Source organism: Cibotium barometz, chromosome 23 (assembly GCF_041138505.1).
Source record: "Cibotium barometz isolate CiBa-2024 chromosome 23, ASM4113850v1, whole genome shotgun sequence".
Classification (NCBI taxonomy): domain Eukaryota; kingdom Viridiplantae; phylum Streptophyta; class Polypodiopsida; order Cyatheales; family Cibotiaceae; genus Cibotium; species Cibotium barometz.
This window is the reverse complement of record NC_141068.1, coordinates 52686826-52705484: the sequence shown is the minus strand read 5'-3', so window position 1 is coordinate 52705484 and position 18659 is coordinate 52686826.

Genomic DNA, 18659 nt, shown 5'->3' with positions numbered 1-18659 from the left:
CATAAGTCCATAGGACCTCAGTGAGATTTGAAAATTTGGATTCAAGGCCCCATTTTCACTTTGCAAGGTTTTTGCATGCACTCTATGAGAGTGTCGATTTGATTGTGTATGCCTGACTTCTGGCCTAGTGCATACTTGGAAATAAAAATTTGGTTTGCAAGGTAATGTGTGGAGAGAATCTAATATTTGCAAAAGTTGTTGTGGTAGATGTATGCTTGTGTGACTAGTTCACATACAAGTGCAATATGACAAGTTTATAGTACTATACGAGAGGTGACTATGTTGAAGGTTACAAGTTTGTAACAAATGTAAAAGTTAAAAAAGTAATTTTTGATAAGGTATTACAAGTAATCATGTCTAACAATCTATCCCAGATTGATAGCAAAAAACTAGATAAGATAATAATAACTTCCAAATATCAAAGGTCAAGATGAGAAACTTCCTTTCAAGTGACAAAAAGGAGCCAGAGCTTCTAAAAGAAAACATCACTCTTCAACATGTATATATGTAACTGCCTTTGTGAGCTACTCGTGGAGGTGCAACTTCTATTTTGGTGAAAAGAGACTGCCAAAATGAAGGTTGTTAGGATTGCTTGAGACATTGTAGCCATGTCATCATCACTAGCTTGTCAGGGAAGAAAGTCATCAAATTAAGGGGAAGAGACTCTGATGTAATTTTATGTCCAATATATTAGGATTTCATAAAGATTATTGTGCATGAGTAAAAGTTGTGAAAGATATTGTAATTTAGCTAGAAATCCATGAGTTCAAAGTGGGCACATGAGTAGATGCCTTATTCGAATTTGGAAGAGAATCATGGAGGAAATGGGGGAGAGATGGTGGGAACTTTCAATCACAATGATGTCATTCAATCTTGTATGCTCAGCCTTGCCTCATCATTATGGTTTAATAATGATGAGGAAAGGCTAAGGATAACCCCAATGTCATGTTGTTGGATTGTTCTGAGCCTTCATAGCCACATTGAAGAAATTTATTAAAAAATGATTATAGCCCATCAAAAAAAAGGATTGTAGCCCGTCGAATTGCCCAATATCCTGTTGACAAGGATTAAGGCCAATAAGTGTCTAGATGGACAAGTCATCAAACCATCTTAGAAAACATGATAAATGACACTACAAGTTAGTGAATACTACCAACCTCTTCATCAGCTACATTGCACTTTGTGAAATTTACTAAGTCTATCTCCTACCTTGGAGGACCACCACTTACACACCATGAGCAAGGGTGGTGTGCCCATAATATTGGAATACTAAGTCTATCTCTTACTGTGAGATCCCTCTGCCCCCTCCGTGCACCGGACTCCCGGTAGTAGCTGACAGCGGAAGCAGCCCCCTCATGCACGGGGCAGGGTTACTCACTCGGGGCCTCACCCCACAAATGTCCGGGCACGAGACTAGGCTGGTGGTCACTCCGAAAACCGAAACCAGGAAAATTTCCCATGCCCGGAAAGCGGGGACGATTCCACCTTTTTGAATTTTCTTAACGAATTTTTTTTTTATTTAACGAAATCAATTCTAAACTATCCTTCACCTAAATAAACCAGATAGAAGGAAACTATCACTGATATAATTTGATCATTTGAGTAATTTCAACGCTTTTTTTCTAATCAAGATCATGCACAGCCGTTGATCCACTCAATTGATAAATTTATCAGGGAATTAACTAGCTACTCGAATCCTAGCGTAATCCTAAGATTTTTAAGCTTGATTATTAAAACTCCACTGATTCCAGTCTAACCCCATCCGGCCCATGGGTTAGCCACCACCCTGCCCCACTGGAATCGGTAGATCCAAACAAGTACTCACCCACCCATAATTGAAATGCCTTTCTTAACTTTAGCTTTAGAAAACAGATACACACACACTCCTCTTTAAAACTTTAATATAAAAATAATCCATTGACAAAAAAGATATGATCACAGATTTCATAACTCAAAATTCCCATTCAATCCCTTGTTTCACAAAAATAGTACCACTCTGGACTCTCCATTGGGACCAGCTGGTCAGCCAACGAGATCCAGTAAATTAACAGATTACAATAATCATTTTGTCAACATACATATATATAAATCTTCCTCGACATACGTATGGGTGTCCTAAGCACCGCGAGCCCATGCATCACCTGGTCAGAACCCTCCAAGATCCTCCTTAGGTGTCCTGGTACTTCACTCAGGGACCGCTTCGTCGGCCCTCGCCCATTGTACCGGAAGCACACCATTTTTCACCATACCCAGGCTGGTCAAGACCTGGGCAGGTTTTTGTCGCGTGAGCTGTCCCTCGAACACTCCTCGCCAGCTGTTGCAACCGAACTTCCCTTAGATAAACATATATGTCAAATTCTCCCTCCAGCATTCTGGCGTAAGACAGTCCTTTAAGAAAACAGGGTTTCTATGCAAGTTTTCGGTTTTGATTTTGTTTGAAAACCATGAATAATCTTAAATCCGTATCTCAATACTTCTAGATCCAGGTCTGAATTCCAAACAAAATTCCTCGAATTCTGTTAACTTGATCCTCAGATCAAAATCAAAAGTCTTAGCTTGGTTTCAGATTCAGTGGGGGATTTGAGTACATTTTTCCTAAACTGGCACATCGTCATTGATTGAAATTGACGAAGGAATTAGGTCTTGGTCAATAGTCTGAATCAGAGTTTGGGTCTGGACAGGTTCTTCCTAAACTATCTTTCTCGAAAGGTACTATTTCAATTTCTCTTTTTCTAAATTTCGTTCGACGAATATTTGCTTAGAGATTTCTAAAACATGAATTTCTTATGAAGAATAAAATAATCATTTATCTAGATCTCCGACTTCGATAGTTTAATTGAATTTTCTCATTACCATCTTAGTGAATATGAAACGGTAGCATTTCTTCTCACAGATTATCTACTTATTCATTTTTCTAATTTTTACAAAAATTAAACAGAGGATTAGGGAGAACCCTTATTTAATTATAAAGACTCTATATGCATCTAATTATGCATAAAATCTAATTCTGATGAAAGTCACACTTTTATCATCATAATAATCATTTATGTTGAAAATCACTCTATTATCATGAAAGAATTTCTTTTATGCATATGTTTATGCATATAAATCATTTATGATGAAAATCACTCTTTTAATATAAAAGATTTTCTTTTATTCATATGTTTATGCATAAAAATCATTTATGATGAAAATCGCACTTTTAATATAAAAAAATATCTTTTATGCATATGTTTATGCATAAAAATCATTTATGATGAAAATCACACTTTTAATATAAAAAAAATATCTTTTATGCATATGTTTATGCATAAAAATCATTTATGAAAAAAGTAACACTTTTATAATAAAAAAATATTCTTTTATGCATAAAGATCAATAATGATAAAAGTAACACTTTTATTTAAAAAAATATTCTTTTATGCATACTTTTATGCCTAAAAATCAATAATGATAAAAGTAACACTTTTATAATAAAAAATATTCTTTTATGCATACTTTTATGCATAAAAATCAATAATGATAAAAGTAACACTTTTATAATAAAAAAATATTCTTTTATGCATACTTTTATGCATAAAAATCAATAATGATAAAAGTAACACTTTTATAATAAAATAATATTATTTTATGTATTATTTTATGCATAAAAATCCATAATGAGGAAAGTAACACTTTCATAATAAAAAAATTATCAATAAGTATCTTTCATAGAATTTAATTCTATTGAAAATCATTCTTTTATAAAAATTAATCAATATGCATCTTTCTATGCATGAATGAAAATGACACTTTTAGATTACTCTAACGATGGGGATTACTCTTTTTTATTAATAAAAGATGAAATTTATTTCACAAATTTTTAGAAAATTTTGCCATAACCTCCCTTGTATGGCTGACCATTTTTCAATTTTTAACTCACTAAAATTAATTAAAAGTTCACCAAGAGTATTTAAATCATTCTAGTGTAAACATTTTCTACATTTTTAAGAGAACATTATGAAAAAAAATGGTTGGATTTACTAAAGAAGAGAGGGGAATGCCTTTTTTCAATGAGGCATAACATCATTTCATTTTAGAGAAGACAAAAATCATTAAAAAAACCATAAAAGAAATAGAAAAGAGAAGAATCTTTAACTTACATGGATAATTTGAGAGCTTTCCTTTGGCTTGATGGTTTGAGGGTTCTACTCTTGTTTGAAACAAGAGTGGCCACCAATCTTTTAGAAGAGGGAAGGTCAAAAACTAATGAATTATGAGTAAAATTGACAGTTTTTGGCACTTGGGAGAGGTAGGGTAACAATGCAAAACACTATTGAATTTCAACAAAGGGGAAGGCTTCTATTTATAGGAAAAAGTGAGCTTCTAACCAAGCCAACTGATTCTAGAATTTTCCAGATGAACCTCCTTCATGAGGGGAATTCCCCCATACTGAGTTGTCAAAAATGCATCATTTCATCTAAATATCTCTCTTTTTTAACTATGAATCTTGTCCTTAGTCAACTCTTCATCTTATGTGAGTATTTACTCATTTTGGGAGGATTTTCCTTTCATTCTTCTATTTATCTCCTCCCTACATTTGGATGAATCTTATTGGTCCATAGGAACCTTAATTTAAAATTTCGAAAAAATCTTGACCCTCAGGATAATGCCTCTTGAACAGATTATACTTAATTTCTAATGCACCTTCTGAAAATCTTTTTGAACTTCTGTTTCAGGGAAACTTATTTTAATAAGATGAGATATTTTTCTATCCAAAAATATTTAAAATTTGAACACTCTCTCTCTAGAATATTTTCTCTCTCTAGGCCAAAACTGGTAGAAACAAGATCTTTTATATTTCTGAAGAGGGATTTGATCACGGGGGAAGATGCTGGATATCTTGAGAGGCTGGGGAGGAATCTTACATTCTCTCTCACTTGAAAAATGCGAGATGTCCTCATCTCGCAAATTGGGGGTAATCCTGCAAACAGATCGGCTTCATTCTCTCAGGTGGCATCTTCAAAAGGATAGAACTTCCATTTTACCAAAAATTCTCTGAGAATTATGTTCCTGAGAATCTTTTCTCGAACATCAAGAATTTCTTCAGGTTGGAGTTCCATCTGTCCTTGGGTTGAAGAGGTTAGGATTTCATCATCAAGTATATGATTTGGGCTTGGCACATATTTCTTTAGAAGGCTTACATGAAATACATTATGAACTTTGAGATGAGGAGGCAGAAGAAGCTCGTAGGCTAAGTCACCTACTTTCTTAGTAATCAAATATGGCCAACAATATCTGGGAGATAACTTCTTGTACTTCCCAAGAGATAGAGAACTTCTTTTGGGCCGTACTCTAATGAAGACCATATCGGCTTCTTCAAACTTTCTGTCTGTCCTCTTCTTATTTGCATACTGCTTCTGTCGATCTTGGGCAGCTTTAATATCTTTACGAATCGACTGCATCTGCTGCTCCATGTCGTCAAGCATCTGTCTGGACATCTCAACCCTAATCAATGGGTCGGACCAAGTTAATGGAGTTAAGCAATCTTGTCCATACATAGCTTTAAAAGGGCTCATCCTGATACTTCGGTGATAAGAAGCATTGTAGGCAAACTCGACTAGGTGCAAATAGCTTAGCCACTTCTTGGGTTCCCTGCCACACACAGCATGACCGAAGTATATCTTCGATTACTTGGTTTACCCTTTCAGTTTGACCATCGGTCTCAAGGTGATAAGCTGTGCTGAGATCCAAGAAAGTTCCCACTACTTCGAAAAATGCAGTCCAGAACCTTGAAGTAAACTTGGGATCTCCATCACTTACTATTCTCCTAGTAGGCCATGCAATCTCAAGATTTCTTTGAGGAACACTCTGGCCACATCCACTGCAGTGTAGGTTTCTTTTACTGGGATCAGATGGGCAACTTTGGTTAGTCTGTCAACTACCACGAAAATGGAGTTGTAACCTGATTGCACTGAAGGTAATCCAATAATAAAGTCCATACTGATACATTCCCACTTCATCTCTGGGGGATGTCCAATGGATGTAACTTCCCATGCATTTTTACTCTTTCAGCTTTGACTTTCTGGCATGTCAGACATTGACGTACATGATTCAATACATCCTTTTTCAGACCAGGCCAAAAGAAGCTTTTCTTTACAGACATGTAGGTTTTAATGAAACCTAGATGTCCTGCTATAAGGCTGTCATGGGCTTCATTCAAAATTTGACCCTTGGTTCCCTCTATCATTGGGAATGCATAGCCTACAACTATAATACATAATGCCATCATCCAGGCTATACCCTTGAACTCTGTTCAACTCTTGTGGAGTTTTGCTTTCCTGCATAAGTAGGGTAGCAATAGGGCCAAAGAATCTATCCTGCATGATCTTCTCTCTTGCTTCAATAATCAAAGGATTTGATACTACAGTAATTGCAAGCAAGGAGGCTTTTCTGCTGAGGGCATCTGCTACCACATTTTCTTTGCCTGGACGGTACTTGATTTCAAAATCAAATTCCTGCAAGGTCTGCATCCACCTTCTTTGGCGCATGTTGAGGTCCTTTTGAGTAAAGATCCACTTTAATCTCTGATGATCTGTCATCAAAGTGAATCTTTTTCCCAGTAGGTAATGTCTCCACAACTTTAAGGCATAGACTATTGAAAGTAATTCCAGGTCGTGGATAGCATAATTCCTCTCATGCGTTCGGAGCTTTCGGGATTCATAGACCACTGCATGACCTTCCTGCATGAGTGCACCTCCCAGGGCAAAACCACTTGCATCAGTTACTACCTCAAAGGGTAGAGAGAAATCTGGTAGCTTCAGAACGGGACTGGTTAACCAAGGCGGGGTCTTCAACTTATCAAAAGCACTCTGGCACCTAGCAGACCACTAACATGGGGTATTCTTTTTGAGAAGGTTAGTCAGGGGGGAAGCTATGAGAGCATACTTTGGTATAAAAATTCTATACCAACCAGTCAATCCCAAGAATCCTCTGACTTCTTTCACTGTCTTTGGTTCAGGTCAACCTATGACTGCTTGGACTTTTGCAGAATCTGGAGAAATTCCATCTTTGGATACCAGAAAGCCCAAGTATTCAACGTGGTCAGCAGAGAAAGTGCATTTGCTCTTTTTGGCAAAGAGTTGGTGCTTCCTTAGAATCTCAAGAACTTTTTGGACATGAGTCTCATGGTCAACTGCATTCTTTGAGTAAATCAGAATGTCATCAAAGAAAACTAGAACAAAATCATCCAAGTATTCTCTGAGGATGTCCTGCATTAGGCAATTGAATGTAGCTGGGGCATTAGTTAATACGAATGGCATGACAGTAAATTCATAATGCCCATAGCGAGTATTGATGGTTGTTTTCGGTATATCTTGATCATTGATCCTGATCTGGTAATACCCGGATTTGAGATCTATCTTTGTGAAGATCTGGGCTCCATTTAGCCTATCCAGAAGCTCATCAATTCTTGGGATAGGATACTTATTCTTAACTGTCAGCAGCGTTGATTTAGACCTCTGTAGTCCAAACAGAGTCTAAGCGTTCCATCTTTCTTTTTTTGAAAGAGAACTAGCGCACCCCAAGGTGAAACACTGGGTCTTACAAACCCTTGTTCTAATAGCTATCTAAGCTGTTCCTTGAGTTCGATGGCTTCAGGGAACTGGCATTTTGTACGTGCGCAGGGCTACTGGCTGAGCTCCGGGGTTTAATTCAATCACATGATCTACTTCCCGGATTGGAGGCATTTCGGTTAGCTCTGCTTAGATCATCAAATTCATTTAACCATTCTGGTTCTTTAGCCTTAAGCTTTGAGTCTACTAGGTTCATTTTGACAACATAAATTTGCTACTTCTTTCTAAGTCCTTTCAGCAACTTAGAAGCTTTTACTAACTGAAGGTCTGGGGATCCGGAAACTCCGATTCCTTGAACTTTGTTCTCGTGAAGGTCAAGGAAGGAAATGGTTCCATTGTGACAGTGTATGTCAGCTTGATTTTTGTGGAGCCAATCCATTCCAAGGATCCCATCAAAAACTCCCAGAGGTAAGACTTTGAACTGACAGTCGGTTACATTACCATCTAGATTGAACTCGATAAGATCTGTCTCAAGGTGAGTGAAAAGATTCTTCCCACTGGCCAATTCAACTTGCATAGGTTTCCCTGATTTTTATTCTAAGACTAGCTTACGCAAGCGTCCAGGGGAAATGAATGAATGAGAACTGCGTGAATCAATCAAAAGCTTAAAAGGCTTACCCTGATATTCAGCTGGAGTATGGATGACTGAGAGCTGACGGTTAGGTCCTTGGTTTTCAATTGTAGCAAAGATCTGCCCTCTTTCCTCTTCTACTACATCAGAAATTGTGACTACTCTGGCTGCTGCTGCAGTCTGAGGTGGAACTCTTTCTCTTTGGTTGACCCAGTTTTGGGAAGGAGTTCTGAGGTTACTTTGAACAGAGGTAGATGGCTGAGCTGGAGTTCTTCTGGGGTTTCCCTGGCTTAGGAGAGACAGACCCTGATTAGACTGGTATGAAGGGGTTGGTCTCTGAATTCGGGGTCCTTGACTTCCCTGTCCCCTTGACATGGCAAGAGTCGGGCAGTCTTTCAACTGGTGACCAAAACCTTGGCATCCAAAACATCGGTTTTCACTTCTGAGCTCATCCCTCTAATTTCTTGAAAGAGGTGGGGCTCGTGAGGAAGTATTCTGGGGGAAGGGTCTTCCTTCACTTCGGAATCTGCCTACATCCTGATTTTGATTCGGGCCTTGTTGCCTCTTCGGGGGAAGAAAGTTTGAAGTACTTCCCTGGGCTTAGAATCTTTTAAAGTTAGAGGGTGCAGGCTTTGGCGGGACCTTTACTACAAAGGCTTTGGCAAAATCCTTTGCCATTCTTACTGCTTCAAAATTCAAAATCTCCTCTCGGGAGTCGCATAAGACGATGGTACTGGGCCATAGCCATTGCCTGATACAAACGTTCACTTACTGACAAGGGAGCTATTATTTTCTCCTTAGGAATAAAACAACTAAGGAATTTGTAGACTTGGCATGAAAGTCTAAAATTTCGAGGCATCGAATGATATAGAATGACGCCACGCACCATTTTCAGTTTTAACAAAATCATAGCCAATGAGAGGTTCTGCCACAGCATTGCACGGCGGTCGCAAGAGGCGTGGACATACTACCCTGCAAACCACTTATGCTGTAGTCTCTCCACTGGGTTAGGAAAATATAAATCCTCGAAATGGCATGCGAGTCTTGCTCGGCTTGTTTGAGTTGAAGCGAAAGAAATGAGATGCTCGAAGGCGAACGCAGTCATATCTTGAGACTGGGTGAGGTCGGGAATACCAAATAAATAGGGAACTTCCATCTATAAAAACAATTTCTTTGATTAAAAATTCTTCATCAAAGAAGCTTACGGAATGAAAATACATTATGAAAATGCTTTTTCTGAGTTTTTATTATCAATTTTTGATAAGAATTTATTTATCTTTATTAGCTTTCAACAAAGCTGTGATACCAACTAAGAGATCCCTCTGCCCCCTCTGCACACCGGCGGACTCCCGGTAGCTGTTAGCAGCCCCCTCATGCGAGGGGAAGGGTTCCTCACTTGGGGCCTCACCCCATGAATGTCCGGGCACGAGACTAGGCTGGTGGTCACTCTGAAAACGAAAAACTGGGAAAATTTTCCATGCCCGGAAAGTGGAGACGATTCCACCTTTTTGAATTTTCTTAACGAATTTTTTTTTTTCTAACGAAATCAATTCTAAGCTATCCTTCACCTGAATAAACCAGATAGAAGGAAACTATCGCTGATATAATTTGATCATTTGAGTAATTTCAACACTTTTTTCCTAATCAAGATCAAGCACAGCCGTTGATCCACTCAATTGAGAAATTTATCAGGCAATTAACTAGCTACTCGAATCATCCTAGCGTAATCCTAAGATTTTTCAGTTTGATTATTAAAACTCCACTGATTCTAGCCTAACCCCATCCGGCCCATGGGTTAGCCACCACCTTGCCACCACTGGAATCGGTAGATCCAAACAAGTACTCACCCACCCATAATTGAAATGCCTTTCTTAACTTTAGCTTTAGAAAACAGATACGCACACACTCCTCTTTAAAACTTTAATATAAAAATAATCCATTGACAAAACAGATATGATCACAGATTTCATAACTCAAAATTTCCATTCAATCCCTTGTTTCACAAAAACAGTACCACTATGGACTCTCCGTTTTAGGACCAGCTGGTCAGCAACGAGATCCAGTAATAGATTACAATAATCATTTCGCCAACATACATATATAAATCTTCCTCGACATACGTATGGGTGTCCTAAGCACCACGAGCCCATGCATCGCCTGGTCAGAAGCCTCCTCCTTAGGTGTCCTGGTACTTCACTCAAGGACCGCTTCGTCGGCCCTCGCCCATCGTACCGGAAGCACACCATTTTTAACCATACCCAGGCTGGTCAAGACCTGGGTAAGTTTTTGCCGCGTGAGCTGTCCCTCGAACACTCCCTGCCAGTTGTTGCAACCGAACTTCCCTTAGATAAACATATATGCCAAATGCTCCCTCCGACGGCGTAAGACAGTCCTTTAAGAAAACAGGGTTTCTATGCAAGTTTTCGGTTTTGATTTTGTTTAAAAACCATGAATAATCTTAAATCCGTATCTCAATACTTCTAGATCTAGGTCTGAATTCCAAACAGAATTCCTCGAATTCTGTTAACTTGATCCTCAGATCAAAATCAAAAGTCTTAGCTTAGTTTCAGATTTGGTGGGGGATTTGAGTATATTTTTCCTGAACTGGGCATATCGTCATTGATTGAAATTGACGAAGGAATTAGGTCTTGGTCAATAGTCTGAATCAGAGTTTGGGTCTGGAAAGGTTCTTCCTAAACTATCTTTCTCGAAAGGTACTATTTCAATTCTCTTTTTCTAAATTTCGTTCGACGAATATTTGCTTATAGATTTCTAAAACATGAATTTCTTATGAAGAATAAAATAATCATTTATCTCGAACTCCGACTTCAATAGTTTAATTGAATTTTCTCATTACCATCTTAGTGAATATGAAACGGTAGCTACTTATTCATTTTTCCAATTTTTACGAAAATTAAACAGAGGATTAAGGAGAACCCTTATTTAATTATAAAGATTCTATATGCATCTAATTATGCATAAAATCCAATTCTGATGAAAGTCACATTTTTATCATCATAAAAATCATCTATGTTGAAAATCACTCTATTATCATGAAAGAATTTCTTTTATGCATATGTTTATGCATATAAATCATTTATGATGAAAATCACTCTTTTAATATAAAAGAATTTCTTTTATGCATATGTTTATGCAGAAAAATCATTTATGATGAAAATCACACTTTTAATATAAAAAATTATCTTTTATGCATATGTTTATGCATAAAAATCATTTATGATGAAAATCACACTTTTAATATAAAAAAATATCTTTTGTGCATATGTTTATGCATAAAAATCATTTATGATAAAAGTAACACTTTTATAATAAAAAATATTCTTTTATGCATACTTTTATGCAAAAAAAATCAATAATGATAAAAGTAACACTTTTATTAAAAAAATATTCTTTTATGCATTCTTTTATGCATAAAAATCAATAATGATAAAAGTAACACTTTTATAATAAAAAATATTCTTTTATGCATACTTTTATGCATAAAAATTAATAATGATAAAAGTAACACTTTTATAATAAAAAAATATTCTTTTATGCATACTTTTATGCATAAAAATCAATAATGATAAAAGTAACACTTTTATAATAAAATAATATTATTTTATGCATTATTTTATGCATAAAAATCCATAATGAAGAAAGTAACACTTAATTAAAAAATTATCAATAAGTATCTTTCATAGAATTTAATTCTATTAAAAATCATTCTTTTATAAAAATTAATCAATATGCATCTTTCTATGCATGAATGAAAATGACACTTTTAGAATACTCTAACGATGGGGATTACTCTTTTTGATTAATAAAAGGCAGGGTAACAATGCAAAACACTATTGAATTTCAACAAAGGGAAAAAAGTGAGCTTCTAACCAAGCCAACTGATTCTAGAATTTTCCACATCAGTTTGGTCAATTTTTGACCATTTTTGGATCAGTTTAGTCCACTTTTTGGATCTATTTGAAACAGAAGAGAGGATAGATAAAAATATCTCATTATTTGGGAGTTTAAAACTCATTCAAGCATGTGAAATAGGCACCTCCTTCATGAGGGAAATTCCCCCATACAGAGGTGTCAAAAATGCATCATTTCATCTAAATATCTCTCTTTTTTAACTATTAACCTTGTCCTTAGTCAACTCTTCATCTTATGTGAGTATTCACTCATTTTTGGGGGATTTTTCTTTTATTCTTCTATTTATCTCCTCCCTACATTTGGATGAATCTTATTGGTCCATAGGAACCTTAATTTAAAATTTTAAAAAAATCTTGTCCCTCAGGAGATAATGCCTCTTGAACATATTATACTTAATTTCTAATGCACCTTCTGAAAATCTTTTTGAACTTCTGTTTCAAGGGAACTTATTTTAATAAGATGAGATATTTTTCTATTCAAAAATATTTAAAATCTGAATACTCTCTCTCTCTAGAATATTTTCTCTCTCTAGGCCAAAATTGGTAGAAACAAGATCTTTTATATTTCTGAAGAGGGATTTAATTACAGGGGAAGATGCTGGACATCTTGAGAGGCTGGGGAGGAATCTTACACTTACCTTGGAGGACCACCACTTAACACCATGAGCAAGGGTGGTGCTCCCATAATATTGGAAATTAGTGGTAGAATGCACACTCCTCATTTAGTGATGGACACTTTGTGGGCCAAATGATGCACCGTGGCACTTGTATAAATGAGAAATCTTAGGATGCCAAGGTCAATTAATTTTTGGTGAATCAATGATTCTTATTCTTCATTGTCTACATATTATGTGTATGTCTCTCCTCTTCCTACTATTGAAGTGTCATCTTGCCAATTATCAATTGTCATTGTCTCTTGGGTGCCACATCAAGATAGATGTCTTGTCAACATTGGGTGCCACATTTGGACAATTGTCTTGTCAGAGTTGGTGGTGTGAGTATATAGTGGAGTTTGTGTGAGTGTATATATAAGATTCCTTCTCAGCGTGAATAATGAATAAGCCTTCACTTCAATCCCCTGTAATCATTCCCTATTTTTGAATACAATAAAATATTATTTTTCCTTGTTTTTGCCTACAGAGATGAAAAATTCTAGAGAGTGGTAATTCAATATTGAGATATTTTTTGATATAAAAATTCTACAAATATCAAAAATATATTTCCTTGAAATAGAAAATCAAAATAAATTTTCCAAGGTGCATTAGGAATCAATTAAAAATGATTTAAAAAAACCTTAGTCCAAGGGTCAAGATTTTTTAGATTATGGTCCAATTAAGGTTCCTATGGACCAATAAGATTAATCCAAGTGTTGGGATGAGATAAATCCAATGAATAAAAGAAAATATCCAAAAATGAGTAAATGCCCACATAATATCAAGAGTTGACTGAGTACAAGGTTTATTAGATATTACTAAAAAAATGAGATATTTTGGAGTAATCATACAATTTTGATACCTTGGTAAGGAAGGGGGGAGACTTCAAGGAGGCACCTATTTCACACATGTGAATAAATTTTAAATTCAAAAATATTAAGATATTTTTATCTCTCCTCTCTCTTGGATCAAACCAAATAAAAAAAGGAGCCAAACTGGTCCAAATCTTATCTAAATTCAGCCAAACTGAAGCTGGAAAATTCTAGAGCTTAGTTGGACTCATTTAGTGACCTCCCTCACCTATAAATAGACCCTCATTCTTTTGTATTCTCATCTCTGAACTAGACCATGCCAGTATTATATTAAAATAATCATATTTTCTATTCTCCCTTAAAAATCCTCTACATTTTGGAGGATTTGGAGCTTCTCTCTCTCTTCAACCTTCCTAAGAGCTTTCCTCTCAACATACTAACCAATTGATTAGTTGGGGGCTTCTTCTAAGAATAGAGAAGCAAGCAAAACAAGAGGTAAGATGTGACTTTATGGTTTTTTCTTTAATCCTCTAAATGTTTTTCACTTCTCAACCCCTCTCAAGCTTGAGAAGTATTCAAATGAATGGTTTTTCAATGCAAATGAAGCTCTCCAAAGAATTCTAATGATTAATCATAAAAATTTTACATTTATGCTTAATTAGAATATTTTTTATGTATATCTCTCTCTCCCCCAAAGAATGGTCATTCCTATGACAAATTCTCTATTCAAATGATGCTTCTCATGGAGCAATTCTTAATTCTAAAATCAAACTCTATGCTAGTCAACAAGCTAGAGGCTAAAGAAATGGCTTTTTAATGCTTTTATGTTACATAAATTATGATAAAATTATGATTTAGATCCATAAATTGGATTTAGATCTATTGATAGTTGGTCTATCATAAGTGTATTACTAAGTCTTATGCTTTTCAAAACTATTGAAAATTATCGGTAATAGCACAGCGGAGCTATGGTAAAAATTTTAAAAATTAACACATAAATCATTTTTATGCATAATGTGAAAAGAGGACTTCCTACCATATTCTAGGATTAGTCATCCTATATTAAATGAATAATTCTCATCATATCCATGGAAAATTAATTTTTAATGTTTATGCATAAATAGTTAATAAGAGAAAAAGAGAAATTTTTAGTAGTTTCATTTTTATGATAAAAGAGGAATTCCCATGATAATGGAGATCCATGTATTCCAATGGAGAAAGATAAAATTTGAAATATTAAAATAATGGATATTTTATTTAAAATTAAAGAAGAATCTTAGATAAATTATTTTATGCATGAATAAATTTAAATGATAAAAGATAAATTCCCATCATATTTGGAATTCAATCATTTAAATGGAAAAAGTAGAATTCTTTTGTCATATTTGGATTAATGGACATTGTTATTAAATTTTAAGAGAAATTTTAGTTAAATTTATTTTTATGCATAAGAAAAATTTAAATGATAAAAGAGAAATTTCCATCATATTTGGAATTCAATCATTTAAATGAGAAAAGTGAAATTCTTAGTATAATGGAATTAATGGATATTTTTATTTAATTTTAAGAGAAATTTTAGTTAAATTTATTTTTATGCATGAATAAATTTAAATGATGAAAGAGAAATTCCCATCATATTTGGAATTCAATCATTTAAATGGAAAAAGTGAAATTCTTGTCATATTTGGATTAATGGAGAATTTGATTCCATTTTAAGAGAAATTTTAGTTAAACTTATTTTTATGCATAAGAAAAATTTAAATGATAAAAGAGGAATTCCCGTCATATTTGGAATTCAATCATTTAAATGGAAAAAGTGGAATTCTTGTCATATTAGGATTAATGGATATTTTTATTTAATTTTTAAGAGAAATTTTAGTTAAAATTATTTTATGCATTAATTTAAATGATGAAAGAGGAATTCATCATATTTGGAATTCAATCATTTAAATGATAAAAGAGAAATTCTTGGTATATTTGGAATAATGCATATTTTTATTTAATTCGAAGAGGAATCTTAGATAAATTCATTTTATGATAAAAGAGGAATTTTCAACATAATTCAACCTAGGGAATTAAGGTTGAGAAATTAAATGTTAGAAAGAACATCTTTACATATTTTATGTGGTTGAATCACCAAATTGGTATTTACCCAAAAATAGATTAAATGGAAGAAGAGTATTTTCATTAAAACCCAATATTCTCTAATAAAACCATTTCTTAATCTACCATGGAAAAGAAAGAATGAAATTCACAAAGTTGGAATTTCCTTAAGATTAGAAGATCAGTAGTTGTTTATCTGAGAAAATCCTTGTGCTAGAACTAAACCGAATGATTTTGGTTAGACTACGAGAGGGACGCATAGTAAACCTACTTTGTCCATCTCTCGATCTGAATCAAGCAAAAACTTTGTGACCAATTCCAGTTCCTAAATACAAAGAATAGACTACCGTTGAAATAAAATGGTTTTCCTTTGAAGAGCCTTGCGAACGTCAAGGTCAAGCTCTTCTTCTTCAGAGAGATGGTCTGGCTGACGGCCATGGTTTCCTCGCCTGATGATTCTTCCAAAAATGATATATTATTAAATTTTTATTTTGATATCGTCCACGAGATCCTAAGACTTAAGAGGTTCAAAAAATAATTTCTTAAACAAGATAAATGATCTTATTGGAGATCTATGACATATGTCCGGTAACAGATTTTTCTTTATCAGTTCGTCCATAAACAATTACTTATACAATAGGGAATTTTTCTCCACAAAACATTTCTTTATTTATATAAAAGTTGCAATATGTACATAGAGCAGCTCGGCTCCAAAAGTCAAAATATCCTCGGGAGATGCTCGGGAGATGCATAAGACAACGGTATTGGGCTATAGACATGCCCTAATACAAATGTTCCCTTACTGCCAAGGGAGCTACTATCTTCTCCTTAGGAATAAAGCGACTAAGGAGTCTGTAGATTTGGCAGGAAAGTCTGAAATTTCGAGGCGTTGAGTGATATAAAATAACACCATGTATCACTTTCAGCCTCATCAAAATCATGGTGAGAGATTCTGCGCCTCAGCATCACATGCTGGTCGCAAAAAGAGGCGTGGACATACTGGCCTCCTGCAAACCACTTGTGCTACCGTCTCTCCACTGGGTCAGGGAAATATAGATCCTCAAAATGGCATGCGAGTCTGGCTCGGCTCGTTCGAGTTGTAGCAGAAGAGATGAGATGCTTGAAGAGGCAAACGCAGTCATGTCTTGTGACTGGGTGAGGTCGGGAACACCAGATAAGTGTGGAACTTCCATCTATAAAATCAAATTCTTTGATTAAAAATCTTCATTAATGAAGCTTAAGGAATGAAAATACAATATGTAAATACTCTTTCTAAGTTTTTATTACAATTTTGTGATAAGAATTCATTTCTCCTTATTAGCTTTCAACAAAGCTCTGATACCAGCTGTGAGACCCCCGCCCCCACTCCGCGGTGCCCCCTCTGAGGGTGCTGGTAGGGAGGAAGCAACGTCAGCCTCTCGCACGGAGCAAGGATCCACACTCGGGGCCTCGCTTGTTGTTGCAGATATCCAGACAAGAGACTAGCCCTTCAAAGTGTTGGAATTAGGGTTGCAGGAATGCACACACAACTTCAAGAAGATGAGGAAGCTTGAGCACAACACAGTAGTGTATTATGAGTGCCAAAAATGAAAGATGACAAGCCCTAGAAGATAATGGGCGTATATACAATGCACGGGGGAAAAAGTGAGGGAAAAAGTGCCCCGGCGGTCCTAAGTGTGTTCACACACATCACTACTATAATATGGTAACAAATCCCCCCTGGAGTGATGCGGTGAACAAGAGCTAGCACTCATGTATAGGGAAGTGTCTAGCTATGTGGACGAATCCACAAAAGGGAGTAAGCCCAAAGCTTTGCGAAAAGCTTCGAACTTTTCACGAGGCAGAGCCTTTGTGAAAAGGTCTGCAAGGTTATCCTGTGTTGGCACATAAGCCAAACTGATCTCTCCTGCAGAGAGTCTCTCCCTGACATAATGGTAGTGCACCTCAATGTGCTTCGTACGAGCATGGAACACTGGGTTCCGCGCAACTGCCAATGCGCTCTGACTGTCAGTGAAGATGGTGGTGGCAGATGGCTGCCCAACACCCAAATCAGCCATAAGGCGTCTGAGCCACACACACTCAACCGTAGCTGTGAAAGCTGCCCTGTACTCAGCTTCACAACTAGAAGTGGCCACAGTAGGCTGCTTCTTGCTCAACCATGATATGCATGAGCTTCCAAGCATGAAGCAAAAACCACTCGTGGACACGCGTGTGTCATAACAACCAGCCCAGTCAGAATCTGAAAAAACATGTAAATCTGGCGGCAATGATCCCCCCTTGGGATAAAACAACCCAAGATGCCGAGTACCACTCAAATAGCGAAAGATACGCTTCACTGCCTGCCAATGCTTAATGCCTGGGCTATGCATAAATCTGCTCACCTGTGAGACTGCAAACTGAATGTCTGGCCTCGTAATGCATACATAAATGAGGCAACCAACAGCTGTCTGATAGAGTGTGACATCAAAGTGATCTCCAGCATCATGAAGACTCAACTTCAAACCTGTCTCCATTGGAGTAGCAATAGGCTTGCAGTCTTCAAGGCCAAATCTCCGCAACAATGTTTCAATATACTTTGTCTGACACAAAGCAATACCTCCATCACACTGCTTAAATTGTATCCCCAAATAATGATGCAAATGCCCCAAATCTGACATCTCAAAAGAGGCATTCAAATCAGCCTTAAAATCAGCAATATGACTCTCATTTGGTCCTGTGAGCAGCATGTCATCGACATAGAGAGCAATGATTAGATGTACACCATCCACACGTTTAACATACAAAGTGCTTTCTGTTGGACTATTCTGAAACCCATGTGCAGTCAAATATGCATGTATTTTTTCATACCAAGCTCGTGGAGCTTGCTTTAAACCATATAAAGCCTTTTTTAACCTGCACACTTTGTTTTCCTGCCCTCTTTGAACAAAACCACGAGGCTGCGATACATACACCTCCTCATGCAAATCTCCATTTAA